We start from the raw sequence: 21,722 nt of genomic DNA, 5'->3' as shown, positions 1-21,722 counted from the left end.
TTAATTCCTAAGTTAGAAATAAAAAAGACTGAGATTAAACCGTGAGTCGAAAAATGAAAACGATCGAGATTAAACCATGAGTCAGAAAATGAAAACGACCAAGATTAAACCACGAGTCAAAAAATGAATACAATCAAGTTTAAATCACGAGTTAAGAAATGAAAACAATCGGGATTAAATCTTGAGTCAAGAAATGACAACGACTAAGATTAAATCACGAGTCAAAAATAAAAAATGACCAGGATTAAATCACTAGTCAAAAAGTGAAAACGATAAGGATTAAACCACGAGTCAAAAAAATGAAAATGATCGAGATTAAACCACTAGCTAGAAAAAGGAAAACGATCGAGACTAAACATTGTGTCAGAAAATGAAAAGGATTTGGATTGGGATTAAACCACGAGTCAGAAAATGAAAACGATCGAAAAATGAAAAAAAAATGATCGGGACTAAACCACGAGGTAGAAAATGAATACGACCAGTTTGAATCATGAGTCAAGAAATGAAAATGACTGGGATTAAAGTACAAGTTAAAAAATAAAAAACAACCTGGATTAAACCACGGGTCAGAAAACGAAAAAAAGTGGGATTAAACATTCAGTCAGAAAAAGAAAATGACCTACATTAAAGCATGAGCCAGAAAAAGGAAACGACTAAGATTAAACCATCAGTCAAAAAATGAAAATGATCGGGATTAAACCACCAGTCAAAAAATGAAAAATGAGCAGGATTAAACCATGAGTCAGGAAATGAAAATGACTGGAATTAAGCTACGAGTTAGAAAACGAGAACGATAAAAAAATGAAAATGAAAAATGATTGGGATTAAATCATGAGTCAGAAAATGAATGCGATCGGGTTTACGTCACGAGTCAAGAAATAAAAATGATTGTGATTAAAACACGAGTCAAAAAATGATGAACGACCGAGATTAAACCGCAAGTCAAAAAAATGAAAATGATCGCGATTAAACCGTGAGTCGAAAGACGAAAATGACAGGGATTAAACCGTAAGCCAAAAAATGAAAACAACCTAGATTAAACTACAAGTCAGAAAATGAAAAAAACCAGGATTAAACCACAAGTCAAAAAATGAAAATGATTGGGATTAAACTACCCATCAAAAAAAGAAAATGATAGGGATTAAACCATGAGTAAAAAAATGAAAATGACTATGATTAAACCATGAGTCAAAAAATGAAAATAATCTTGACTAAGCCATGAGTCAAAAAATGAAAACGAGCCAGATTAAACCATAAGTCAAAAAAAGAAAACAACCAGGATTAAACCACCAGTCAAAAAAAGAAAAACGATCAGGATTAAACGATGGGTTAGAAAATGAAAATGATCGAGATTAAACTATGAGTCAGAAAATGAAAATGACTGAGAATAAACCACGAGTCATAAAATGAAAATACGAGAGATTAGATCGCGTTTTAGATAATGACAACAACCAAAATTAAATTACGAGTCAGAAAACGAAAACAATAAGGATTAAATCACGAATCAAAAAAATGAAAATGACCAGAATTAAATCATGAGTTAGGGAACAAAAGCGATAGGAATTAAACCGTAAGTCAAAAAATGAAAATGACCAAAATTAAACCATGAGTCAGAAAACAAAAACAATCGAGATTAAACCACGAGTCAAAAAATGAAAATGATCAGGATTAAACTGTGAGTCAAAAAATGAAAACGATCGAGATTAAATCACAAGTCAGAAAATGAAAAACAACCGTCGTTAAATCATGAGTCAGAGAAATGAAAATGATCGATATTAAATCACATGTCAAAAATCGAAACCTACTGAGAATAAATCGTGAGTCAGAAAATCAAAACCACCGAAACTAAATCACATGTCAGAGAACGAAAAATGATCAAAATTAAATCACGAGTTAAAAAATGAAAATGATCGGGATTAAACTGTGAGTCAAAAAATGAAAATGACCCGTATTAAACTATGAGTTAGAAAATAAAAAAGATCGAGATTAAATCACGAATCAAAAAATGAAAAGGACCGAGATTAAACCATGAGTCAAAAAATGAAAACGACTAGGATTAAACCACGAGTCAAAAAATGAATACAATCGGGTTTAAATCGCGAGTTAAAAAATAAAAACAATCGGGATTAAATCATGAGTCAAGAAATGACAACGACTGAGATTAAATCACGAGTCAGAAATAAAAAATGACTAGGATTAAATCACTAGTCAAAAAATGAAAACGATAAGGATTAAACCACGAGTTAGAAAATGAAAATGACCGAGATTAAACCACTAGCTAGAAAAAGGAAAATGACTGAGATTAAACATTGAGTCAGAAAACGAGAACGATAGGGATTGGCATTAAACCACGAGTCAAAAAATGAAAATGATCGAAAAATGAAAAAAAAAATGATCAGGACTAAACCACGAGTTAGAAAATGAATGCTACCAGTTTGAATCATGAGTCAAGAAATGAAAGTGATTAGGATTAAAGTACGACTTAAAAAATGAAAAACAACCTAGATTAAACCACGAGTCAGAAAATGAAAACAAATGGGATTAAACATTGAGTCAGAAAAAGAAAATGACCTAGATTAAAGCACGAGCCAAAAATGGAAACGACTAAGATTAAACCATGAGCCAGAAAATGGAAATGATCGAGATTAAACCATCAGTCAAAAAAAGAAAAATGGGCAAGATTAAACCATGAGTCAGGAAATGAAAATGACTAGAATTAAGCTACGAGTTAGAAAATGAGAACGATAAAAAAATGAAAAGGAAAAATGATTGGGATTAAACCATAAGTCAAAAAATGAATACGATCAGGTTTAAATCGTGAGTCAAGAAATGAAAACAATCGTGATTGAAACATGAGTCAAAAGATGAAGAACGATCGAGATTAAATCGTAAGTCAAAAAAATGAAAATTACCGTGATTAAACCGAGAGTCGAAAGATGAAAACCACGGGAATTAAATCGTGAGTCAAAAAATGATAACAACCTAGATTAAACCACGAGTCAGAAAATGAAAACGACCAGGATTAAACCACAAGTCAGAAAATGAAAACGATTGGGATGAAACTACCCATCAAAAAAAGAAAAATGATAGGGATTAAACCACGAGTCAAAAAATGAAAAGGGACCACGAGTCAAAAAATGAAAACAAGCCAGATTAAACGACAAGTCAAAAAATGGAAACAACCAGGATTAAACCACCAGTCAAAAAAAATAAAAACGATCAGGATTAAATCATGGGTCAGAAAATGAAAATGATCAAGATTAAACTATGAGTCAGAAAATGAAAATGACTGAGAATAAATCACGAGTCATAAAATGAAAATGCGAGGGATTAGACCGCATCTTAGATAATAAAAACAACCAAAATTAAATCATGAGTCAGAAAAGAAAAACAACAAAGATTAAATCACGAATCAAAAAAATGAAAGTGACCAGGATTAAATCATGAGTCAGGGAACAAAAGCGATGGGAATTAAATCGTAAGTCAAAAAATGAAAATGACCAAAATTAAACCACGAGTCAAAAAAAAAAAAACCGAGATTAAACCACGAGTTAAAAAATGAAAATGATCAGGATTAAACCGTGAGTCAAAAAATGAAAACGATCGAGATTAAATCACAAGTCAAAAAATGAAAAACAACCGTCGTTAAATCATGAGTCAGAGAAATGAAAATGATCGATATTAAATCACATGTCAAAAATTGAAAACTACTAAGAATAAATCATGAGTCCGAAAATCAAAACCACCGAAACTAAATCACATGTCAGAGAACAAAAAATGATCGAAATTTAATCAAGAGTTAAAAAATGAAAATGACCGGGATTAAACTGTGAGTCAAAAAATGAAAATTACCCGTATTAAACTACGAGTTAGAAAATAAAAAGGATCGAGATTAAACTGCCAGTCAGAAAATTAAAACGATCGAGATTAAACCATGAGTCAAAAAATGAAAACGACCAGGATTAAACCACGAGTCAAAAAATGAATACAATCAGGTTTAAATCACAAGTTAAGAAATGAAAACAATCGGAATTAAATCATGAGTCAAGAAATGACAACGACTGAGATTAAATCATGAGTCAAAAATAAAAAATGACCAGGATTAAATCACTAGTCAAAAAATGAAAACGATAAGGATTAAACCACAAGTCAAAAAATGAAAATGATCGAAATTAAACCACTAGCTAGAAAAAGGAAAACGATCGAGATTAAACATTGAGTCAGAAAATGAAAACGATTGGGATTGGGATTAAACCACGAGTCAGAAAATGAAAACGATCGAAAAATTAAAAAAAATGATCGGGACTAAACTGCGAGTTAGAAAATGAATGCGACCAGTTTGAATCATGAGTCAAGAAATGAAAATGACTGGGATTAAAGTATGAGTTAAAAAATGAAAAACAACCTGGATTAAACCATGAGTCAAAAAAGAAAAACAAGTGGGATTAAACATTGAGTCAGAAAAAGAAAATAAACTAGATTAAAGCACGAGCCAGAAAATGGAAACGACTAAGATTAAACCATGAGTTAGAAAATGAAAATGATCAGGATTAAACCACCAGTCAGAAAAAGAAAAATGAGCAGGATTAAACCATGAGTTAGGAAATGAAAACGATTGGGTTTAAACTACCCATAAAAAAAATGATAGGGATTAAACCACGAGTCAAAAAATGAAAAAGGACCATGAGTCAAAAAATAAAAATGACTAGATTAAACCATGAGTCAAAAAATGAAAATAATCCTGATTAAGCCATGAGTCGAAAAATGAAAACGAGCCAGATTAAACCACAAGTCAAAAAATGGAAACAACCAGGATTAAACCACCAGTCAAAAAAAGAAAAACGATCAAAATTAACTCACGAGTTAGAAATAAAAAAGATCGAGATTAAATCGCGAGTCAGAAAGTGAAAACGACCGAGATTAAACCATGAGTCAGAAAATGAAAACGATCGGGATTAAACCACGAGTCAAAAAATGAATACAATCAGGTTTAAATCACGAGTTAAGAAATGAAAACAATCGGGATTAAATCTTGAGTCAAGAAATGACAACGAGTGAGATTAAATCACGAGTCAAAATAAAAAATGACCAAGATTAAATAACTAGTCAAAAAATGAAAACGATAAGGATTAAACCACGAGTCAGAAAATGAAAATGATCGAGATTAAACCACTAGCTAGAAAAAGAAAAACGACCGAGAATAAACATTGTGTCAGAAAACGAAAAGGATTGCGATTGGGATTAAACCACGAGTCAAAAAATAAAAATGATCGAAAAATGAAAAAAAAAATGATCGGGACTAAACCACGAGGTAGAAAATGAATACGACCAGTTTGAATCATGAGTCAAGAAATGAAAATGACTGGGATTAAAGTACGAGTTAAAAAATGAAAAACAAACTGGATTAAACCACGAGTCAGAAAAAGAAAATGACCTAGATTAAAGCACGAGCCAGAAAAAGGAAACGACTAAGATTAAACCATCAGTTAGAAAATGGAAATGACCATGATTAAACCACCAGTCAGAAAAAGAAAAATGAGCAGGATTAAACCATGAGTGAGGAAATGAAAATGATTGGAATTAAGCTATGAGTTAGAAAATGAGAACGATAAAAAAATGAAAAAGAAAAATGATTAGGATTAAACCATGAGTCAGAAAATGAATGCGATCAGGTTTAAATCGCGAGTCAAGAAATGAAAACAATCGTGATGAAAACATGAGTCAAAAAATGAAGAACGACTGAGATTAAACCGCAAGTCAAAAAAATGAAAATGATCGCGATTAAACCGTGAGTCGGAAGACGAAAACGACAGGGATTAAACCATGAGTCAAAAAATGAAAACAACCTAGATTAAACTGCAAGTCAAAAAATGAAAATGACCAGGATTAAACAACAAGTTAGAAAATGAAAATGATTGGGATTAAACTACCGATAAAAAAAATGATAGGGATTAAACCACGAGTCAAAAAATGAAAAAAGACCACGAGTCAAAAAATGAAAATGACTATGATTAAACCATGAGTCAAAAAATGAAAATAATCTTGATTAAGCCATGAGTCAAAAAATGAAAACGAGCCAAATTAAACCATAAGTCAAAAAATGGAAACAACCAGGATTAAACCACCAGTCAAAAAAAGAAAAACGATCAGGATTAAACGATGGGTTAGAAAATGAAAATGATCGACATTAAACTATGAGTCAGAAAATGAAAATCACTGAGAATAAACCACGAGTCATAAAATGAAAATACGAGGGATTAGACCGCGTCTTAGATAATGATAACAACCAAAATTAAATTACGAGTCAGAAAACGAAAACAATAAGGATTAAATCACGAATCCGAAAAATGAAAATGACCAGGATTAAATCATGAGTTAGGGAACAAAAGCGATAGGAATTAAACCGTAAGTCAAAAAATGAAAATGACCAAAATTAAACCACGAGTCAGAAAACAAAAACAACCGAGATTAAACCACGAGTTAAAAAATGAAAATGATCAAGATTAAACCGTGAGTCAAAAAATGAAAACGATCAAGATTAAATCACAAGTCAGAAAATGAAAAACAACCGTCGTTAAATCATGAGTCAGAGAAATGAAAATGATCGATATTAAATCACATGTCAAAAATCGAAACCTACTGAGAATAAATCATGAGTCAGAAAATCAAAACCACCGAAACTAAATCACATGTCAGAGAACGAAAAATGATCAAAATTAAATCACGAGTTAAAAAATGAAAATGACAGGGATTAAACTGTGAGTCAAAAAATGAAAATGACTCGTATTAAACTACGAGTTAGAAAATAAAAAAGATCGAGATTAAATCACGAATCAGAAAATGAAAAGGACCGAGATTAAACCATGAGTCAAAAAATGAAAACGACTAGGATTAAACCACGAGTCAAAAAATGAATACAATCGGGTTTAAATCGCGAGTTAAAAAATGAAAACAATCGGGATTAAATCATGAGTCAAGAAATGACAACGACTGAGATTAAATCACAAGTCAGAAATAAAAAATGACTAGGATTAAATAACTAGTCAAAAAATGAAAACGACGAGGATTAAACCGTGAGTCAAAAAATGAAAACAACCCAGATTAAACCACAAGTCAGAAAATGAAAACGACTAGGATTAAACCATAAGTTAGAAAATGAAAACGATTGGGATTAAACTACCCATCAAAAAAAGAAAAATGATAGGGATTAAATCACGAGTCAAAAAATGAAAAAGGACCACGAGTCAAAAAATGAAAATGACTATGATTAAACCATGAGTCAAAAAATGAAAATAATCCTGATTAAGCCATGAGTCAAAAAATGAAAACGAGCCAGATTAAACCACAAGTCAAAAAATGGAAACAACAAGGATTAAACCACCAGTCAAAAAAAGAAAAATGATCAGGATTAAACCATGGGTCAGAAAATGAAAATGATTGAGATTAAACTATGAGTTAGAAAATGAAAATGACTGAGAATAAACCACGAGTCATAAAATGAAAATGCGAGGGAATAGACCGCGTCTTAGATAATGAAAATAACCAAAATTAAATTACGAGTCAAAAAATGAAAACAACAAGGATTAAATCATGAATTAGAAAAATGAAAATGACCAGTATTAAATCATGAGTCAGGGAACAAAAGCGATGGGAATTAAACCGTAAGTTAAAAAATAAAAATGACCAAAATTAACCACGAGTCAGAAAACAAAAACAACCGAGATTAAACCACGAGTCAAAAAATGAAAATGATCAGGATTAAACCGTGAGTCAAAAAATGAAAACGATCGAGATTAAATCACAAGAGAGAAAATAAAAAAAAAACCGTCGCTAAATCATGAGTCAGAGAAATGAAAATGATCGATATTAAATCACATGTCAAAAATCAAAAACTACTGAAAATAAATCATGAGTCAGAAAATCAAAACCATCGAAACTAAATCACATGTCAGAGAACGAAAAATGATCGAAATTAAATCATGAGTTAAAAAATGAAAATGACAGGGATTAAACTGTGAGTCAAAAAAATGAAAATGACCCGTATTAAACTATGAGTTAGAAAATAAAAAAGATCGAGATTAAATCGCGAGTCAGAAAATGAAAAGGACCGAGATTAAACCATGAGTGAAAAAATGAAAACGACTAGGATTAAACCACGAGTCAAAAAATGAATACAATCGGGTTTAAATCGCGAGTTAAAAAATGAAAACAATCGGGATTAAATCATGAGTCAAGAAATGACAACGACTGAGATTAAATCACAAGTCAGAAATAAAAAATGACTAGGATTAAATAACTAGTCAAAAAATGAAAACGACGAGGATTAAACCGTGAGTCAAAAAATGAAAACAACCCAGATTAAACCACAAGTCAGAAAATGAAAACGACTAGGATTAAACCATAAGTTAGAAAATGAAAACGATTGGGATTAAACTACCCATCAAAAAAAGAAAAATGATAGGGATTAAATCACGAGTCAAAAAATGAAAAAGGACCACGAGTCAAAAAATGAAAATGACTATGATTAAACCATGAGTCAAAAAATGAAAATAATCCTGATTAAGCCATGAGTCAAAAAATGAAAACGAGCCAGATTAAACCACAAGTCAAAAAATGGAAACAACAAGGATTAAACCACCAGTCAAAAAAAGAAAAATGATCAGGATTAAACCATGGGTCAGAAAATGAAAATGATTGAGATTAAACTATGAGTTAGAAAATGAAAATGACTGAGAATAAACCACGAGTCCTAAAATGAAAATGCGAGGGATTAGACCGCGTCTTAGATAATGAAAATAACCAAAATTAAATTACGAGTCAGAAAATGAAAACAACAAGGATTAAATCATGAATTAGAAAAATGAAAATGACCAGGATTAAATCATGAGTCAGGGAACAAAAGCGATGGGAATTAAACCGTAAGTTAAAAAATAAAAATACCAAAATTAACCACGAGTCAGAAAACAAAAACAACCGAGATTAAACCACGAGTCAAAAAATGAAAATGATCAGGATTAAATCGTGAGTCAAAAAATGAAAACGATCGAGATTAAATCACAAGAGAGAAAATAAAAAAAAAATCGTCGCTAAATCATGAGTCAGATAAATGAAAATGATCGATATTAAATCACATGTCAAAAATCAAAAACTACTGAGAATAAATCATGAGTCAGAAAATCAAAACCATCGAAACTAAATCACATGTCAGAGAACGAAAAATGATCGAAATTAAATCACGAGTTAAAAAATGAAAATGACAGGGATTAAATTGTGAGTCAAAAAATGAAAATGAACCGTATTAAACTATGAGTTAGAAAATAAAAAAGATCGAGATTAAATCGTGAGTCAGAAAATGAAAAGGACCGAGATTAAACCATGAGTGAAAAAATGAAAACGACTAGGATTAAACCACGAGTCAAAAAATGAATACAATCGGGTTTAAATCGCGAGTTAAAAAATAAAAACAATCGGGATTAAATCATGAGTCAAGAAATGACAACGACTGAGATTAAATCACAAGTCAGAAATAAAAAATGACTAGGATTAAATAACTAGTCAAAAAATGAAAACGACGAGGATTAAACCGTGAGTCAAAAAATGAAAACAACCCAGATTAAACCACAAGTCAGAAAATGAAAACGACTAGGATTAAACCATAAGTTAGAAAATGAAAACGATTGGGATTAAACTACCCATCAAAAAAAGAAAAATGATAGGGATTAAATCACGAGTCAAAAAATGAAAAAGGACCACGAGTCAAAAAATGAAAATGACTATGATTAAACCATGAGTCAAAAAATGAAAATAATCCTGATTAAGCCATGAGTCAAAAAATGAAAACGAGCCAGATTAAACCACAAGTCAAAAAATGGAAACAACAAGGATTAAACCACCAGTCAAAAAGAGAAAAATGATTAGGATTAAACCATGGGTCAGAAAATGAAAATGATCGAGATTAAACTATGAGTTAGAAAATAAAAATGACTGAGAATAAACCACGAGTCATAAAATGAAAATGCGAGGGAATAGACCGCGTCTTAGATAATGAAAATAACCAAAATTAAATTACGAGTCAGAAAATGAAAACAACAAGGATTAAATCAGGAATTAGAAAAATGAAAATGACCAGGATTAAATCATGAGTCAGGGAACAAAAGCGATGGGAATTAGACCGTAAGTTAAAAAATAAAAATGACCAAAATTAACCACGAGTCAGAAAACAAAAACAACCGAGATTAAACCACGAGTCAAAAAATGAAAATGATCAGGATTAAACCGTGAGTCAAAAAATGAAAACGATCGAGATTAAATCACAAGAGAGAAAATAAAAAAAAAAACCATCGCTAAATCATGAGTCAAAGAAATGAAAATGATCGATATTAAATCACATGTCAAAAATCAAAAACTACTGAGAATAAATCATGAGTCAGAAAATCAAAACCATCGAAACTAAATCACATGTCAAAGAACGAAAAATGATCGAAATTAAATCACGAGTTAAAAAATGAAAATGACAGGGATTAAACTGTGAGTCAAAAAATGAAAATGACCCATATTAAACTATGAGTTAGAAAATAAAAAAGATCGAGATTAAATCGCGAGTCAAAAAATGAAAAGGACCGAGATTAAACCATGAGTGAAAAAATGAAAACGACTAGGATTAAACCACGAGTCAAAAAATGAATACAATCGGGTTTAAATCGTGAGTTAAAAAATGAAAACAATCGAGATTAAATCATGAGTCAAGAAATGACAACGACTGAGATTAAATCACAAGTCAGAAATAAAAAATGACTAGGATTAAATCACTAGTCAAAAAATGAAAACGACGAGGATTAAACCGTGAGTCAAAAAATGAAAAGAACCCAGATTAAACCACAAGTCAGAAAATGAAAACGACTAGGATTAAACCATAAGTTAGAAAATGAAAACGATTGGGATTAAACTACCCATCAAAAAAAGAAAAATGATAGGGATTAAATCATGAGTCAAAAAATCAAAATAATCCTGATTAAGCCATGAGTCAAAAAATGAAAACGAGCCAGATTAAACCACAAGTCAAAAAATGGAAACAACAAGGATTAAACCACCAGTCAAAAAAAAAATGATCAGGATTAAACCATGGGTCAAAAAATGAAAATGATCGAGATTAAACTATGAGTTAGAAAATGAATATAACCAAAATTAAATTACGAGTCAGAAAATGAAAACAACAAGGATTAAATCACGAATTAGAAAAATGAAAATGACCAGGATTAAATCATGAGTCAGGGAACAAAAGCGATGGGAATTAAACCGTAAGTCAAACAATAAGAATGACCAAAATTAACCACGAGTCAGAAAACAAAAACAACCGAGATTAAACCACGAGTCAAAAAATAAAAATGATCAGGATTAAACTGTGAGTCAAAAAATGAAAACGATTGAGATTAAATCACAAGTTAGAAAATAAAAAAAAAATCGTCGCTAAATCATGAGTCAGAGAAATGAAAATGATCGATATTAAATCACATGTCAAAAATCAAAAACTACTGAGAATAAATCATGAGTCAGAAAATCAAAACCACCGAAACTAAATCACATGTCAGAGAACAAAAAATGACCGAAATTAAATCACAAGTTAAAAAATGAAAATGACCGGGATTAAACTGTGAGTCAAAAAATGAAAATGACCCGTATTAAACTATGAGTTAGAAAATAAAAAAGATCCAGATTAAATCGTGAGTCAGAAAATGAAAACGACTGAGATTAGACCATGAGTCATAAAATGAAAACGACCAAGATTAAACCACGAGTCAAAAAATGAATACAATCGGGTTTAAATCGTGTGTTAAGAAATGAAAACAATTGGGATCAAATCATGAGTCAAGAAATGACAAGGACTGGGATTAAATCAAAGTCAGAAATAAAAAATGACTAAGATTAAATCACTAGTCAAAAAATGAAAACGATAAGGATTAAACCACAAGTCAGAAAATGAAAATGATAGAGATTAAACCACTAGCTAGAAAAAGAAAAATGACCGAGATTAAACATTGAGTCAAAAAATGAAAACGATCGGGCTTGGGATTAAACCATGAGTCAAAAAATGAAAAGGATCGAAAAATGAAAAAAAATGATCGGGAGTAAACCATGACTTTGGAAAATGAATGCGACCAGTTTGAATCATGAGTCAAAAAATGAAAATGACTGGGATTAAAGTACAAGTTAAAAAATGAAAAACAACCTAGATTAAACCACGAGTCAGAAAACGAAAACAAGTGGGATTAAACATTAAGCCAGAAAAAGAAAATGACCTAGATTAAACCACGAGCCAGAAAATGGAAACGACTAAGATTAAACCATGAGTCAGAAAATGGAAATGACCCGGATTAAACCACCAGTCAAAAAAAGAAAAATGAGTAGGATTAAACCATGAGTCAGGCAATGAAAATGACTAGAATTAAGCTACGAGTTAGAAAATTAGAACGATAAAAAAATGAAAAAGAAAAATGATTGGGATTAAACCATGAGTCAGAAAATGAATGCGACTAGGTTTGAATCGCGAGTCAAGAAATGAAAATGATCGTGATTAAAACACTAGTCAAAAAATGAAGAACGACAGAGATTAAATCGTAAGTCAAAAAAATGAAAATGATCGCGATTAAATCGAGAGTCGAAAGATTAAAATGACAGGATTAAACTGTGAGTCAACCCAAATTAAACCACAAGTCAAAAAATAAAAACGACCCAGATTAAACCACAAGTCAGAAAATGAAAACGACCAGGATTAAACCACAAGTCAAAAAATGAAAACGATTGGGATTAAACTGCCAATCATAAAAAGAAAAATGATAGGGATTAAACCAAGAGTCAAAAAATGAAAAAGGACTCCGATTAGACCACAAGTCAAAAAATGAAAATGACTATGATTAAACCATGAGTCAAAAAATGAAAATAATCCTGATCAAGCCATGAGTCAGAAAATGAAAATAAGCTAGATTAAATCACAAGTCAAAAAATGGAAACAACCAGGATTAAACCACCCGTCAAAAAAAGAAAAATGATCAGGATTAAACTATGGGTCAGAAAATGAAAATGATCGAGATTAAACTATGAGTCAAAAAATGAAAATGACTGAGAATAAACCACGAGTCATAAAATGAAAATTCGAGGGATTAGATCGCGTCTTAGATAATGAAAACAACCAAAATTAAATCACGTGTCAGAAAATGAAAACAACAAGGATTAAATCACAAATCAAAAAAATAAAAATGACCAAGATTAAATCATGAGTCAGGGAACAAAAGCGATAGGAATTAAACCATAAGTCAAAAAATGAAAATGACCAAAATTAAACCACAAGTCAGAAAATGAAAGCAACCGAGATTAAACCACGAGCCAAAAAATGAAAATGATCAGGATTAAACCGTGTGTCAAAAAATGAAAACGATCAAGATTATATCACAAGACAGAAAATGAAAAACAACCGTCGTTAAATCATGAGTCAGAGAAATGAAAATGATCGATACTAAATCACATGTAAAAAATCAAAAACTACCGAGAATATATCATGAGTCAAAAAATCAAAACGACTGAAACTAAATCACATGTAAGAGAACAAAAAATGACTGAAATTAAATCACGAGTTAAAAAACAAAAATGACCGGGATTAAACTGTGAGTAAAAAAATTAAAATGACCCGTATTAAACTACGAGTTAGAAAATAAAAAAGATCGAGATTAAATCACGAGTTAGAAAATGAAAAAGATCGAGATTAAACCATGAGTCAAAAAATGAAAACGATCAGGATTAAACCACGAGTCAAAAAATAAATACAATCGGGTTTAAATCACAAGTTAGGAAATGAAAATAATCGGGATTAAATCATGAGTCAAGAAATGCAACAACAGAGATTAAATCACGAGTGAGAAATAAAAAATGACTAGGATTGAATCACTAGTCAAAAAATAAAAATGAAAAGGATTAAACCATGAGTTAGAAAATAAAAATGACCGAGATTAAACCACTAGCTAAAAAAAGGAAAACGATCGAGATTAAACATTGAGTCAGAAAACGAAAACGATTGGGATTAAACCATGAGTCAGAAAATGAAAACGATCAAAAAATGAAAAAAAATTATCGGGATTAAACCACGAGTTAAAAAATGAATGCGACCAGTTTAATCATGAGTCAAGAAATGAAAATGACTGGGATTAAAGTATGAGTTAAAAAATGAAAAACAACCTAGATTAAAACCATTAGTCAGAAAACAAAAACAAGTGGGATTAAACATTGAGTCAGAAAAAGAAAATGACCTAGATTAAAGCACGAGCTAGAAAATGGAAACGACTAAGATTAAACCATGAGTAAAAAAATGGAAATGACCGAGATTAAACCACCAGTCAGAAAAAGAAAAATGAGCAGGATTAAACCATAAGTCAGGAAATGAAAATGACTGGAATTAAGCTATAAGTTAGAAAATGAGAACGATAAAAAAATGAAAAAGAAAAATGATTGGGATTAAACCGTGAGTCAAAAAATGAATGCGATCGGGTTTAAATCGCGAGTCAAGAAATGAAAACGATCGTGATTAAAACACGAGTCAAAAAATGAAGAACGATCGAGATTAAACTGTAAGTCAAAAAAATGAAAATGATCGCGATTAAACCGTGAGTCAGAAGATGAAAACAATAGGGATTAAACCATGTGACAACCCAGATTAAACCACAAGTCAAAAAATGAAAAGGACCTAGATTAAACCACAGGTCAAAAAATAAAAACGATTGGGATTAAACTACCCATCAAAAAAAGAAAAATGATAGGGAATAAACCACAAGTCAAAAAATGAAAAAGGACCACGATTAGACCATGAGTCAAAAAATGAAAATGACTATGATTAAACCATGAGTCAAAAAATGAAAATAATCCTGATTAAGCCATAGTCAGAAAATGAAAACGAGCCAGATTAAACCACAAGTCAAAAAATGGAAACAACTAGGATTAAACCACTAGTCAAAAAAAGAAAAACGATCAGGATTAAACCATGGGTCAGAAAATGAAAATGATCGAGATTAAACTATGGGTCAGAAAATGAAAATGACTAAGAATAAACCATGAGTCATAAAATGAAAATGCGAGGGATTAGACCACGTCTTAGATAATGAAAACAACCAAAATTAAATCACGAGTCAGAAAATGAAAACAACAAGAATTAAATCACAAATCAAAAAAATGAAAATGACCAAGATTAAATCATGAGTCGGGGAGCAAAAGCGATGGGAATTAAACCGTAAGTCAAAAAATGAGAACAACCAAAATTAAACCATGAGTTAGAAAACAAAAACAACCGAGATTAAACCACGATTCCAAAAATGAAAATGATAAGGATTAAACCATGAGTCAAAAAATGAAAACGATCGAGATTAAATCACAAGTCAGAAAATGAAAAACAACCGTCATTAAATCTTGAGTCAGAGAAATGAAAATGATCGATATTAAATCACATGTCAAAAATCAAAAACTACTGAGAATAAACCGTGAGTCAGAAAATGAAAACGACCGAGATTAAACCATGAGTCAAAAAATGAAAACGACCATGATTAAATCACGAGTCAAAAAATAAACACAATCAGGTTTAAATCGTGAGTTAAGAAATGAAAACAATCAGGATAAAATCATGAGTCAAGAAATGACAACGACTGAGATTAAATCTTGAGCCAGAAATAAAAAATGACAGAGATTAAATCACTAGTCAAAAAATGAAAACGATAAGGATTAAACCACGAATCAGAAAATGAAAATGACTGAGATTAAACCACTGGCTAGAAAAAGGAAAACGATCGAGATTAAACATTGAGTCAGAAAATGAAAACGATTGGGATTAAACCACGAGCCAGAAAATGAAAATGATCAAAAAATGAAAAAAAATGATTGGGACTAAACCACGAGTTAGAAAATGAATGCGACCAGTTTGAACATGAGTCAAGAAATGAAAATGACTGAGATTAAAGTACGAGTTAAAAAATGAAAAATAACTTGGATTAAACCACGAGTCAGAAGACGAAAACAAGTGGGATTAAACATTGAGTTAGAAAAAGAAAATGACATAGATTGAAGCACGAGCCAGAAAATGGAAACGACTAAGATTAAACCATGAGTTAGAAAATGGAAATGACCGGGATTAAACCACCGGTCAAAAAAAGAAAAATGAGCAGGATTAAACCATGAGTCAGGAAATGAAAATGACTAAAATTAAGCTACGAGTTAGAAAATGAAAACGATAAAAAATGAAAAAGAAAAATGATTGGGATTAAACCATGAGCCAGAAAATGAATGTGATTGGGTTTAAATCACGAGTCAAGAAATGAAAACGAACGTGATTAAAACACGAGTTAAAAAATGAAGAACGACCGAGATTAAACCGCAAGTCAAAAAAATGAAAATGACGCGATTAAACTGTAAGTCGAAAGATGAAAATGACCAGGATTAAACCATAAGTCAGAAAATGAAAATGATTGGGATTAAACTACCCATCAAAAAAAAGAGAAATGATAGGGATTAAACCACGAGTCAAAAAAAAAAAGACCACGATTAGACCACGAGTCAAAAAATGAAAAAGGACCACGATTAGACCACAAGTCAAAAAATGAAAATGACTGAGAATAAACCACGAGTCATAAAATGAAAAAGCGAGGGATTAGACTGCGTCTTAAATAATGAAAACAACCAAAATTAAATCACGAGTCAAAAAATGAAAACAACAAGGATTAAATCACGAATCAAAAAAATGAAAATGACCAGGATTAAATCATGAGTCGGGGAACAAAAGCGATGGGAATTAAATCGTAAGTCAAAAAATGAAAACAACCAAAATTAAACCACGAGTCAGAAAATAAAAACAACCGAGATTAAATCATGAATCAAAAAATGAAAATGATCAGGATTAAATCGTGAGTCAAAAAATAAAAACGATCAAGATTAAATCACAAGTTAGAAAATGAAAAAAAAATCGTCATTAAATCATGAGTCAGAGAAATGAAAATGATCAATATTAAATCACATGTCAAAAATCAAAAACTACTGAGAATAAATCATGAGTAAGAAAATCAAGACCATTGAAACTAAATCACATGTCAAAGAACAAAAAATGACCGAAATTAAATCACGAGTTAAAAAATGAAAATGATCAAGATTAAACTATGAGTCAAAAAATGAAAATGACCCGTATTGAACTATGGGTTAGAAAATAAAAAAGATCGAGATTAAAGCGCGAGTCAAAAAATGAAAACGATCGAGATTAAACCATGAGTCAAAAAATAAAAACGACCAGGATTAAACCACGAGTCAAAAAATGAATACAATCGGGTTTAAATCACGAGTTAAGAAATGAAAACAATCGGGATTAAATCATGAGTCAAGAAATGACAACGACTGAGATTAAATCACGAGTCAGAAATAAAAAATGACCAGGATTAAATCACTAGTCAAAAAATGAAAACGATAAGGGTTAAACCACGAGTCAGAAAATGAAAATGACTGAGATTAAACCATTGGCTAGAAAAAGGAAAATGATCGAGATTAAACATTGAGTTAGAAAACAAAAACGATTGGGATTAAACCACGAGTCAGAAAATGAAAACGATCAAAAAATGAAAAAAAAATGATCGGGACTAAACCACGAGTTAGAAAATGAATGCGACCAGTTTGAATCATGAGTCAAGAAATGAAAATGACTGGGATTAAAGTACGAGTTAAAAAATGAAAAACAACCTGGATTAAACTACGAGTCAGAAAACGAAAAAAAGTGGGAATAAACATTGAGTCAGAAAAAAAAATGACCTAGATTAAAGCACAAGCCAGAAAATGGAAACGACTAAGATTAAACCGTGAGTCAAAAAATGGAAATGATCGGGATTGAACCACCAATCAGAAAAAGAAAAATGAACAGGATTAAACCATGAATCAGAAAATGAAAATTACTGGAATTAAGCTACGAGTTAGAAAATGAGAACGATAAAAAATGAAAAAGAAAAATGATGGGATTAAACCATGAGTCAGAAAATGAACGTAATCGGATTTAAATCACGAGTCAAGAAATGAAAATGATCATGATTAAAACACGAGTCAAAAAATGAAAATTGACCGAGATTAAATCGTAAGTCAAAAAAATGAAAATGATCGCGATTAAATCGTGAGTCGAAAGATGAAAACGACGGGGATTAAACCGTGAGTCCAAAAATGAAAACAACCAGATTAAATCACAAGTCAGAAAATCAAAACGACCAGGATTAAACCACAAGTCAGAAAATGAAAATGATTGGGATTAAACTACCCATCAAAAAAAGAAAAATGATAGGGATTAAACCACGAGTCAAAAAAAGAAAAAAGACCACGATTAGACCACGAGTCAAAAAATGAAAATGACTATGATTAAACCACGAGTCAGAAAATGAAAATAATCCTAATTAAGCCATGAGTCAGAAAATGAAAATGAGCCAGATTAAACCACAAGTCAAAAAATGGAAACAACCAGGATTAAACCACCAGTCAAAGAAAGAAAAATGATCAGGATTAAACCGTGGGTCAGAAAATGAAAATGATTAAGATTAAACTATGAGTCAAAAAATGAAAATGACTGAGAATAAACCACGAGTCAGAAAATGAAAATGACCAGGATTAAATCATGAGTCGGGGAACAAAAGCGATGGGAATTAAACCGTAAGTGAAAAAATGAAAACAACAAAAATTAAACCACGAATCAAAAAATAAAAACAACTGAGATTAAACCACGAGTCAAAAAATGAAAATGATCAGGATTAAACCGTAAGTCAAAAAATGAAAACGATCGAGATTAAATCACAAGTCAGAAAATGAAAAACAACCGTCATTAAATCATTAGTTAGAGAAATGAAAATGATCGATATTAAATCACTTCACAAAAATTGAAAACTATTGAGAATAAATCATGAGTCAGAAAATCAAAACTGTCGAAACTAAATCACTTGCCAAAGAACAAAAAATGATCGAAATTAAATCATGAGTTACAAAATGAAAATGAGCGGGATTAAACTGTGAGTCAAAAAATGAAAATGACCCGTATTAAACTACGAGTTAGAAAATAAAAATGACCAAGATTAAACTGAGAGTCAAAAAATGAAAACTACCGAGATTAAACCATGAGTCAAAAAATGAAAATGACCAGGATTAAACCACGAGTCAAAAAATGAATACAATCAGGTTTAAATCACGAGTTAAGAAATGAAAACAATCGGGATTAAATTGTGAGTCAAGAAATGACAACGACTGAGATTAAATCACGAGTCAGAAATAAAAAATGACCAGGATTAAATCACTAGTCAAAAAATGAAAACGATAAGGATTAAACCATGAGTCAAAAAATGAAAATGATCGAGATTAAACCACTGGCTAGAAAAAGGAAAACGATCGAGATTAAACATTGAGTTCAGGAAACAAAAACGATTGGGATTAAACCATGGGTCAAAAAATGAAAACGATCAAAAAATGAAAAAAAATGATCGAGACTAAACCATGAGTTAGAAAATGAATGCGACCAGTTTGAATCATGAGTCAAGAAATGAAAATGACTGGCATTAAAGTACGAGTTAAAAAATAAAAAACAACCTGGATTAAACCACGAGTCAGAAGATGAAAACAAGTGGGATTAAACATTGAGTCAAAAAAAGAAAATGACATAGATTAAAGCACGAGCCAAAAAATGGAAACGACTAAGATTAAAACATGAGTCAGAAAATGGAAATGACCGGGATTAAACCACCAATCAAAAAAAGAAAAATGAGCAGGATCAAACCATGAGTCAGGAAATGAAAATGACTGGAATTAAGCTACGAGTTAGAAAATGAGAACAATAAAAAAATGAAAAAGAAAAATGATTGGGATTAAACCATGAGTCAGAAAATCAATGCGATCGGGTTTAAATCGTGAGTCAAGAAATGAAAACGATCGTGATTAAAACACGATTCAAAAAATGAAGAACGACCGAGATTAAACCGTAAGTCAAAAAAATGAAAATGACCACAATTAAACCGTAAGTCGGAAGATGAAAACGACGGGGATTAAACCGTGAGTCAAAAAATGAAAACAACTCAAATTAAACCACAAGTCAAAAAATGAAAACTATTAGGATTAAACTACCTATCAAAAAAAGAAAAATGATAAGGATTAAACCACGAGTCAAAAAATGAAAAAGGACCACGATTAGACCACGAGTCAAAAAATGAAAATGACTATGATTAAACCATGAGTCAGAAAATGAAAATGAGCCAGATTAAACCACAAGTCAAAAAATAGAAACAACCAGGATTAAACCACCAGTCAAAAAAAAAAAAAACGATCAGGATTAAACCATGGGTCAAAAAATGAAAATGACTGAGAATAAACCACGAGTCATAAAATGAAAAGGCGAGGGATTAGACCGCGTCTTAGATACTGAAAATAACCAAAATTAAATCACGAGTCAGAAAATGAAGAAAACAAGGATTAAATCACGAATCAAAAAAATGAAAATGACCAGGATTAAATCGTGAGTTGGGGAACAAAAGCGATGGGAATTAAATCGTAAGTCAAAAAATGAAAACAACCAAAATTAAACCACGAGTCAAAAAACAAAAACAACCGAGATTAAATCATGAGTCAAAAAATGAAAATGATCAGGATTAAATCGTGAGTCAAAAAATAAAAACGATCGAGATTAAATCATAAGTTAGGAAATAAAAAACAACCGTCATTAAATCATGAGTCAGAGAAATGAAAATGATGGATATTAAATCACATGTCAAAAATAAAAAACTACTGAAAATAAATCATGAGTCAGAAAATCAAAACCACCGAAACCAAATCACATGTCAGAGAACAAAAAATGACCAAAATTAAATCACGAGTTAAAAAATGAAAATGATCAGGATTAAACTGTGAGTCAAAAAATGAAAATGACCCGTATTAAACTACGAGTTAGAAAATAAAAAAGATCGAGATTAAAGCGCGAGTCAAAAAATGAAAACGATCGAGATTAAACCATGAGTCATAAAATAAAAATGACAAGGATTAAACCACGAGTCAAAAAATGAATATAATCGGGTTTAAATCATGAGTTAAGAAATGAAAACAATCGGGATTAAATCATGAGTCAAGAAATGACAACGACTGAGATTAAATCACGAGTCAAGAATAAAAAATGACCAAGATTAAATCACTAGTCAAAAAATGAAAACGATAAGGATTAAAGCACGAGTCAAAAAATAAAAATGATCCAGATTAAACCACTGGCTAGAAAAAAGAAAATGACCGAGATTAAACATTGAGTCAGAAAACGAAAACGATTGGGATTAAACCACGAGTCAAAAAATGAAAACAATCGAAAAATGAAAAAAAAATGATCGGGACTAAACCAAAAGTTAGAAAATGAATGCGACCAGTTTGAATCATGAATCAAGAAATGAAAATGACTGGGATTAAAGTACGAGTTAAAAAATGAAAAACAACCTGGATTAAACCACGAGTCAGAAGACGAAAACAAGTGGGATTAAAAATTGAGTCAGAAAAAGAAAATGACATAGTTTAAAGCACGAGCCAGAAAATGGAAACGACTAAGATTAAACCACGAGTCAGAAAATGGAAATGACCGAGATTAAACCACCGGTCAGAAAAAGAAAAATGAGCAGGGTTAAACCATGAGTCAGGAAATGAAAATGACTGGAATTAAG

Source organism: Durio zibethinus, chromosome 18 (genome assembly GCF_047325235.1).
Source record: "Durio zibethinus cultivar Kanyao isolate XHJ-2024 chromosome 18, ASM4732523v1, whole genome shotgun sequence".
Classification (NCBI taxonomy): Eukaryota; Viridiplantae; Streptophyta; class Magnoliopsida; order Malvales; family Malvaceae; genus Durio; species Durio zibethinus.
Note: the sequence above shows the minus strand (reverse complement) of the source record.